The following is a 9,758-nucleotide window of genomic DNA, read 5'->3' on the forward strand; positions in this document are numbered from 1 at the left end:
CTTGTGCTGAGTCATGCATACAGAACATAGGTCAGCCCAGGTCTTCTCAGATGCACCAAATCCTTCCATGGAAGGAGAGATGGATGCCTGGCTCCCCTACAGCTGCACACCATAAGGTTTGCTCACTAGCTCTGAGTGTTCTACTGTGTTGAATGCAGAGGTACCTAATGAACCAGTTCCCCAAACATGCCTGCCAACACCGCTCCCATGTCCATCCCACAGCCAGGATGCAATGGAGGGACAGTTGGCTATGATGGACTTCTTCAGTCTGTCTTCAGCCTCTTCTACTTCAGTTTCATTTCCACTGCTGCCATAAAACTATTCTAGGTGAAAGCAGCTCAGGGGAGAAAGAGTTCGTTTACAGTCATGGGCAGGCCATCACTGTGGCAGAATCCAGGCAGGAGCCTGAAGTAGCCGGACACATCCACAGTCCAGAGCAGAGAGAACACAGGCACCCGTGACTTCCGCTTAGCTTGCTTTCTCGGCACTTCTACAATCCAGGACTCAAACCCAGGGACCGGACAGGATGCCACCTTTGAGGGCTAGTTTTCTCATGCTAATTAACAGGAACAAAAGATAAACTTGTGCAGAGGAACTCAGGAGGGCGATCTACACAACCCCTTTTAGAGGCTCTTCCGGGTTCCAGATGGACAGTTAAAAGGAACAATCACATTTTCCCTTCCACAGGCCCTCAGCCAGAAGGGGCTTTCCTCCTTCGTGTGTACCAGAGCCCTCCCAGTCTTTGTAAAACGGGAATGTAGAATCAGTCTTGCCAAGTCTGGCTGAGTCACTCACTGAGGTGTCAAAACCATCCTATTTCTAGGGAGCTTAAAAATGCACCCCCCCCCCAGTTAAAGCTGAAAATCAATTCTTTTTCATGCTTCCCTGATGTAATTATTTAAATTCCCTTACAAGAAGATGGAGGCTTTCAGAAGGACGGAGGAGAGCGTGTACTTTGATGTACTGCTTGAGAAGGACCCCAGCATTTTTTCAATGGATTAGATATTGAAACACAGTGATGATGAAGATGTCATCTTTAACCCGTTACACCCTTATTGTTAGTCTTTAGGAACGCAGGCGACTCAGTGTCTAGACACGAACAGGGGAGGTCAGTACGCCATCTCTGACTCAAACCCACCTTGGCCGATGTTCGGTTTTGCACTAACAGCTGGAGGAGGACTCAGTGGATAAAGTGACTGCTGTGCAAGCCGCAGGACCCAAGTTTGAATCCCTATCACCTGTGTGAACAGCTGGGGATGGCAGCACATTTGTGTCACCTCAGCGATGGGGAGGCAGAGACTTGAGGAGCCTATGGAATCGCTGGCTGCCAGTCTAGCAAGGGGTGTGTGTGTGGGGATGCTCCCGGTCCACAGTGAGATCCTGTCACAAACAGTAAGCAGAGTGATAAAAGAAACTCAACCTCTGACCTCTGGATGTGTCCACAACAGCACACACAAGTGCGTGCGCGGTGTGCCCATTTGTATATAGATCACATCCATTGTTGTGATACAATCGTGGCTCAAGTCCGGACAGACCACAGCAGGCCAATACAGTTCTGTGTGGAGAGGTTTATTGGGGTGAAGGGGCAATGGGAGACAATAGGGGGAAAGAGAAGAAGGGAAGATGGTAGGAAGGGTCTGCCTTTTATTTAGACAGCTCACAGGTAAAGGTGGAAGAGAAACCAAATGGATGCTAGGAATGTATGTGTGGCCATCACCATGGCAACAGATGCAGGAGTCCCTGTTGCCTATGGGTGATGTCTCCAACGGGTTTGGAGACGAAAGCAGGTTTCTGATACAGACACTCATTACCACCACACATAAATGAAAAAAATGTGGAAAAGCTAGGGAAGCTGGTAGCGACCTAGTTTTCCACAGCAAAATATTGAACTGTTATATAGACACCCCCCCCACTTATCCCCTCCTTACCTCCCACCAATCAGCCCCTTCAGGGAAGCAATGTTGATTTTCCATACAAAATGGCCTCCATGGTATAATCCTGACTTAAGCCTTCAAGTTTCTCCGAGAGCTACAGAGTCAAATTCATATTTCCAAGGTGTCTTATGGAAGGCCACTGACCTCTTTAGAGGTCACTGCCTGTCCCTGCCCTCCTCAGATGCCAACAAGCAAGATCAGCCCTGTCAGATTCAGTCTCTTTTCACTCTTAGGTATCCACCCTTCTTGGCTCAAACACTAAGCAACTTCTGTCTTGTGTGCATTTGGGAATGGGGTGGTGGTTCTTAACATGGCATAAGCCTCTGGATAATAATAATAATAATAATAATAATAATAATAATAATAATAATAACAACAACAACAACAACATCAACAACAATAATAATACTGTAAACAAAGCAACAGACTTTCCACGGGTTTTTAGCCCATCTAAAACCAGTGGAAAATTCTAGTCTCATGCTTGGTGTGTGTGTGTGTGTGTGTGTGTGTGTGTGTGTGTGTGTGTGTGCTTGTGGGGATTTAAGAGGAGTTTAGATGCACCCTGGGAGAGTTCCCCTTTCAACCAGACAGAGGACATGATGCATAGCCACTCTCAGGCCCATACTGTTGCTATTCCCTTCGTGTGGTGCGGTTTGGGATGACATTTCAGATTCTGTTCTGTTTCCTCATGGATCATTCTGGTAATTACAGGTTATCACTGGGCACCAAGGATACTTCTGATGCTGTGTTGGGGGTGGGACGGCTGTAGTCCCATGAGGGCAGGAGCATTCTTACCACTGGATTTCAGACTATCTGTTCCCTGATGGCCGGCGGGATCGAAACATCAAAACACCTACAATCTAACATTGACAATGGAGATTTGAGATAGCATATAAGCTGCTGCACGTCTCGGTGGCCCGGGAGCTGTGAGGACAGGTGACTAAAACACAGGAGGCAGATTCAGAGAGTGATGGTCTCCTCAGTGTGGCAGGTATGCAGGACCAAGCAGCAAGAACCAAGATGAAGGTGAGAGGCCAGGGTTTTGCTGTACCAGCCACTGTAGCTTGCTGATGTGTGACACCTAGAGGTTGGGCTCAGGGCTATGAGGAAGAGATGGCGTTCTCAAGGACCCATGACGGAACTATGGGATTTTCTGAGAATAGACATCACAGTTGGGCAGAAGCCCCTAGACCATGGAGTTGGAAATATAAAGGAATAACCAAAGTCAGGACCGTGACTGCAGCAGCAGGCACCAGGGAGGGTCATAAGCAGGAAAGACTTGGGAGAATTAGAACCACAGGGTCTTCAGCATCCAAGCCCTCAAGAAAGCGATGCTCAGAATATGAAGGCTTAGTCCACCTCACCAGCCCCAGGAGCCTGGCCTGCTTCTTCCTTTTACTGTGAAAACAGTGTGACCTCTTGGTCTTCTGTTCTCGGCACAGGAAAAGCATCCCCAACTGCAGGAAGTCACAACTCAATGAAACCAACTCAGTATTTGTAGGTTCTCTTTGATTGTTTTGACCTTGGGCTTTCTGTTTTCATTCTCTCCCCGTCAAGGAAGCATTAAAACACAGGCTGACGCATGAATCAAATTGATGTAAATAATTTGGTGGTTAATCAAATTAAGACCATTTCTCCCCTCTTTTATCCCCTGAAAGCACAGCTCAGATAATTCGCAATTATATCCAAGAGGGTATTAGACAATTAGTGTGAGCAAGCTTAAAATCACACTCTTTGGGATCAAGCCACTGCTTCCCTGCCAGAGACCTGTCCAGTGTTGTATTTTAGTTAATTCTCATCATCTGATGTTAGCAGCAAAACACCACAAGACTCGGAAATGCAACAGAGAGGCCATTTTGTCATCCTTCCCAGTTCTAGCAGAAGCTGGGGAGACTCTGTTGGGAGAAGCCCCCATTCCACGTCATTTTGACTAAGCTGCAGTCATGTGGATGGGATGTCCAACATGGCTTTTCCTCCGTGCCCCATTGCCGTGTGTGGAACTGGCCACCAGCTGGTGCCCTGGCTAGGTCTGATGACTGACAGGTGACCTCTGGTGTACAGGTTGGTCTTCCTCACAGAATGGCATCCTCTCCATTCTAACATGAGGTGTTCAGAAAGGAGGATGTGGAAGTGGCCCAGGAGCTAGATCCACCTTTCCCATATCTTGTTGGGGCACATGTGGGGTCAGCAAACCCAGTCACTATTGCTGATGCCAAGAAGTGCTTGCTGACAGGAGCCTGATATGGATGTCTCCTGAGAGCCTCTGCCAGAGCCTTACTGATACAGATGAGGATGCTTGCAGCTAACCATCAGACTGAGCACAGGAACCCCAATGGTGGAACTAGAGAAAGAACTGAAGGAGCTGAAGAGGTTTGCAATCCCATAGGAAGAACAACAATATCAACCAACCAACCCCCACCCCCCAGAGCTCCCAAGGACTAAACCACCAACCAATGAGTACACATGGAGGGACCCATGGCTCCAGCCACATATGTAGCAGAGGATGGCATTGTCTGGCATCAATAGGAGAAGCCCTAAGTCCTGTGACGGTTTATTTACCCAGTGTAGCAGAATGCCAGGGTGTTGAGGTGGGAATGGGAGCATCTTCATGGAAGCAGGGGGAGGAGGGATAGGGAATAGGAGAGGGGGAGAGGGGGAAAGGGGATAGCATTTGAAATGTAAATACTTAAAATATCCAATAAAACATTTTTTCTGTATCATTACTTTATTGATTATGTTACATATTCCAATGAATAATTTTTTTTTAATGTAAGGCACATGAAAAGCCTCTGTGCAAGTTCCATATTATATTAAAATTCTATTGGCTAACAGAAGCATTGCAACTACAGGATTAGAGGCATCTAGAAAAGAACGTGATAGTTTGAGAGCAGAATCATGAACCATTATTAGGTCTCACCTCATGGCACAATTAGTCAGCAAACCCCAAGGTTTGTATTATAACAGTGTAGCTAGATTGCCCCTACAGAATCACTGACCAGCTTATGTACAGCCAGTATTAACTCTACAGCCAACGGAAAGGACAGCATCTCAATGCAGCTGTGCCCCTGCTCTACCACAAGTAAGAGATTTGGCATCTTCAGTCTTTTGCATGCCGTGCTTGCTGTTCACAAGGCCTGCTTATACAATGCTCAAGACCATGGAGAGATACTGCTCATAAGACACCTGAATCCGCCATCCTGATCTGTGTCATAGCGTCTGCATATGTCTGTCAACCTCTGCAAGACGATGCAGCCCTGGATGAACTCATCAAATGCGATCTGCCCTCGTCCTTGCCTGTCAAATTTTCAGACGAGGATGTCATGGAACTGATCAGAGAGTCGGTATCCAAACCCTGAGAGTGCTTGTTTAAGCTCGTTCTTGTCAATCATCCCAGAGTAGTCCCTGTCGTAGGTCCGGAAGACATTCTGCCAGTCTGTGATATACTTCCACACACCTGTGAATTCACTGAAGTTCACACCAGCCTTGTTTTCCCGGTCAAACATAGAAACGATTGACCTCACAGTCACTGGATTAAATGGAGTCCACGTGCCATTGGATAATGCTTGCTGAAGCTCGTTGTCTGAAATCACCCCACTCCTGTCCTTATCAACCCTCTGGAAGACGTTCCACAGAAAGCTCTGGTCTGGCCGTGCAGCTCCAGCAGCAGGGCCAGGGCCAGCACCTGGGCGGTAGGAGTAGGCAGCCATGGGCTGATGCACAGCGAGATCGCGGCCCAGCTCCACAAACTGTGCTTCCGTTCAGTCCTTCATTTTTTAAAAAGAGGAGAAATGAACTCTACTCAGCCTGAGAGTGACATGGGTGAGCCCAGACTTTGCCTTGGCCGCTATGATTTTCTCTCATATAGGAAGTGTATGTAGTGCTGCTTGGATATTTGGGTCCCCAAAATTGTTTTCCCCAGAGTCTGCGCTAATGCCAGAAAGACACAGAGGGACCCTGCCCACCCCCCATTGGTTCTGATTGGTAGATAAAGATGTCAGGAGCCAATGACTGGGCAGAGCAGGCAGAGGCGGTACTTTTAGGATTCTGAGGCTTGGGGCAGAGAGAGGGGAGAGTGGGGGAGGGGAGGGGAAGAGGGGGAAGAGAGAGGAAGGATCTACCCTACCAGGAAAGATGGAGGAGGGGAGAAGCCACGTCTGCGGAGAGTGCAGGACAGAGAGACAGAGCCGCTCTGTAGGAGCCGGGAGAGTGCGGCCAGGAGCGCTGCCCAACTGGGTTCAGGGCAGCCAAGGAAGAATATAGTTTACTAAGTGGTAACTATTAGCGGGAGGCGGATTAACCGCACGGAGGTTAGGAAGTGGCCCAGCGATTGTGCCACTTGAAGCAAATCAAAATATAAGGCTGTGTGTGTGTCTTTTATTCGGCAACGAGAAAGCTTGGGGCGGGGGCGGAAACGCGTGGACGGGATTTATATATGAAAAATATTGCCGCGAGTGTACCCATCATTTTTTTAAACTAAGTATTATGCTTTTGATTCCACGTGAATGGGCCCAGCCCCGGGTAAGATCATTGGGCTTTCCGGTACGTTTCTTTGGGGGTGGAGCCCCATAAACTGTAAAGATGAGGTAAGTGTTGTGTTAGTTGGTTATTTCATTCTTGTAACAAAACCCCTAACAAGAGCAACTTAAGGAAGTGTTTATTTCAGCTCACAGCTCCCGGGGAAGCAATGGATAGGAGCCTGGTACCATCCACGTTCTTCTTAGCTCTTCATTTGGGTCTTCCTAGCTCTATTAACCTAATGTAGAGAATGCCTCATAGACACGCACAGAGATCCGTTTCTATGGTGACCCCAAATCCCACCACGTTGACTCTCGAGATTAACCACACCATCTGCCCCCCCGCCCCAGCCCCCACAGTTTCTTGCGGACAATGGGAACAGGATGTGAGAGATGACCCAGGTGTAATGAGGGATATGGTAGCCAGGTGGTGTTTCCAGTTTTATTTATTAAGTTCTATCAGGTTCTTGCGATGCACTAAGAGTGGTTCTCTCTCTCTCTCTCTCTCTCTCTCTCTCTCTCTCTCTCTCTCTCTCTCTCTCTCTCTCTCTCTCTGCTGGACTTTGAGTTGTCCTCCATTTAATACAAAAGTCCTCTTGTGCTCAGAGCAGTGTAGTCATCCCAGCCCCCCTCTTCCCCAGATGAGGCAGAGACCTAGAGATACTTTTCCCTTTCAGATTGTTTTCTATCACCCGCCGTGTGAGCTTAGCCCAAACCTTTCATATGACTGCACAGGTACCTCTAACCCCCATTGTACAGTCCTCCCCACAGGGCAGAGGCTCCTGTGAGGTGAGGCACCTCTATTCTTTGGGCTGTTCTCCCTTGAGATATTAAGGCTGGTCCGAGGCACTGTGTTAAATCACCCTGGCTCTAATGTTCAGCTGTTATTTGACCTTTGCTCTGAGACCACGTTTGTCCTGCAGCAACCTGAGTGTAGCGTTTGAGGATAGCTCTTCTGAAAGCTTTGGCTGGGCTTTCCACGCTTTGAACAGACTTTTACGGTCATTGCTCACGCCTCCTGCACCCTCGCTCTTGTTTCCCCTTTGCTCCGACATAGCAACACAGCAGTGAAATTAACCTTTGAGAAGTTTTTTTTTTTCTTTTTTCCTCCAAGATACACCAGGGAGTGGAATCTCTAGGTCACAGAAACCCGAAAACTTTTTTATGCACAATTCATTAGCTTCTTAGTCTCACCTGCTTTTCCCTTGGTTGCCATGGCAACCAGGTGCAAGCCCACTCCCAGGACTTCCCTAGGCTCCCCCGCCGCCGGGGAGAGGAGAGGAGCATGACAGGTAGTGCTCAGCGTCTTGGGGAGCACAGCTGTGCCGTTCAAGGAGTGAACCCTCTCCGGGCAAGGCGGGCCCAATAACACTGCAGGTAAATAGATAGCACCTTCCCCACCCTGCTCATGCTCTATTTGCTCCTGCTCCTGTCACTCATTCCCTAGGTATCCGGGCAACTGGACAGCCCTCCCCCCTGCTGGATATCCCTCATCTTGCCTACCTCATAAGCAGAGGCCTCTTGGCTCATCCCCCTGCTGCAGTGAAGGGGCTCTGAAGATTCACAATCATGTGGACAGAGGAATGTGGGGAAGCCCCGTGTAATTTGCTCAGCAAAGTGGCAGGCACAAAATTAACCACTAGCCTTCCCATTATACGCCAATGGCAAGAGTATTGGGGAGAAAAATGAAGAAAACAATTCCTTTCTCAACAGCCACAGATAGCACACCAACCAGGAATAAAATGTAAGTGTCTTAGTTAGGGTTTCATGGCTGTGAATAGACACCATGACCAAGGCAACTCTTATAAGGATAACGTTTAGTTGAGACTGGCTTACAGGTCAGAGGTTCAGTCCATAATCATCAAGGCAGGAGCATGGCAGTTTCCAGGGAGGAATGATGTAGGAAGAGCTGAGAGTTCTATATCTTCATCTGAAGGCTGCTAGGAGAAGACTGGCTCCCACAGGGTTAGGAGGAGGGTCTCAAAGCCCACCCAACAGTGACACACTTCCTCTGACAAGGACACACCTCCTAATAGTGTCACTTCCTGGGCCAAGCATATTCAAACCAGCATACTAAGGAAACAAAAAATGTCTGCAATGAAAACTTTGATGAAGACCCGAAGAGATGTCTCAGTGGTCAAGAGCACTTGCTGCTCTCACAGAAGACCTGAATTCAGTCCTCAGCATCTACATGGTACTCACAACCAACCATAACTACAGTTCCAGGAGATCTAATGGCTTCTTCTGACCTTTGAAAGAACCAGTCACCCACACGGTACAGATACATACATGTAGGCAAACATTCACACACACACACACACACACACACACACACACACACACACACACTAATGATGGAAAACCACAGTTGTTATGGGGATAACCAACTGAGTTTTAAGGCTCACTTTGTAGGAGGGAGCTCATGCCCAGTGATATGGGTCTGGTCAAAGACTCATGGCTAGGGGAGCCATTGGTTCTAGGGTGAGCCTACTGTGCTTATTTTGCTAAGTGGACTTATTGACAAACTGTGTCGTGAATATTTATGTTTGCTCTGTAGACTAGCAGCATCCTTGGGTTTGTTCAGAGAAGCTTGTCTTTCCAGGGCACATTGGTTAATACAAACTCGTGTTTGGTGACAATGTTGAGAACCAGTTACTGTGCATGCTCAGCCTTACGCAAAACACCCCTATTATCTCCTCCATAGCTTGGAGAACATTGGGGAGGAGGCAGGAGAAAGAGTTTCAGATGACTGGTGTGGAAAAGGGACAGAAGGTGCTGCCATGTGAGCATGACATGGCTGGCACACTCACGAACTCACAATGGCTACAATTGTCTGCACAGGTTGGAGCCCCAAAACATTCCATCATACACGGGGGAGAGTTTCATAGGATCCCCCCACACCTAGGAAGTAAATGGCGGTGGAGGGCTGTGGGGGTGGGGGTCGATGTCTTCGGTGATGTAGCCTCTTCCAAGGTATCCACAATCCAGTGGACTCTCCTCACTCAAGTCCACACTAATGATGCTTGTTAGACCGGGTGGGTCACAAAGCAGAGATGAGGAATGAGGCTTGTTGGAACAGAAGGAAGGTAAGGAAGAACAGAATGTATTAGACACATGCATCAAATTATCAAAGAATAAATTAATAAAATAAACCAGAGAGCAATTGAAAAGGCGCCCACACACCTCTACACCTGAGTGCACGGTGAGCTGGTAGGCACATGCACACACATGTGTGTGTTTAATTAAGTAGAAATCTGGCTTTGAATTTTCTTTCTGTAAGTTAGTGGTTCTCAATCTTCCTGACACTGCA

At 48.0% G+C, this 9,758-nt stretch overlaps 1 pseudogene across 1 annotated transcript; it reads right to left on the reverse strand.

Moving 5' to 3' along the window:
• Positions 1–5,072: 5,072 nt before the first annotated feature.
• LOC308420119 (programmed cell death protein 6-like) lies at positions 5,073–5,641 on the reverse strand (annotated as a pseudogene). The gene has a single exon. The product of its transcript is annotated as a programmed cell death protein 6-like (transcript).
• Between the last annotated feature and the right edge of the window lie 4,117 nt (positions 5,642–9,758).

Source organism: Micromys minutus, assembly GCF_963924665.1.
Source record: "Micromys minutus genome assembly, chromosome: 1".
Taxonomy (NCBI): Eukaryota; Metazoa; Chordata; class Mammalia; order Rodentia; family Muridae; genus Micromys; species Micromys minutus.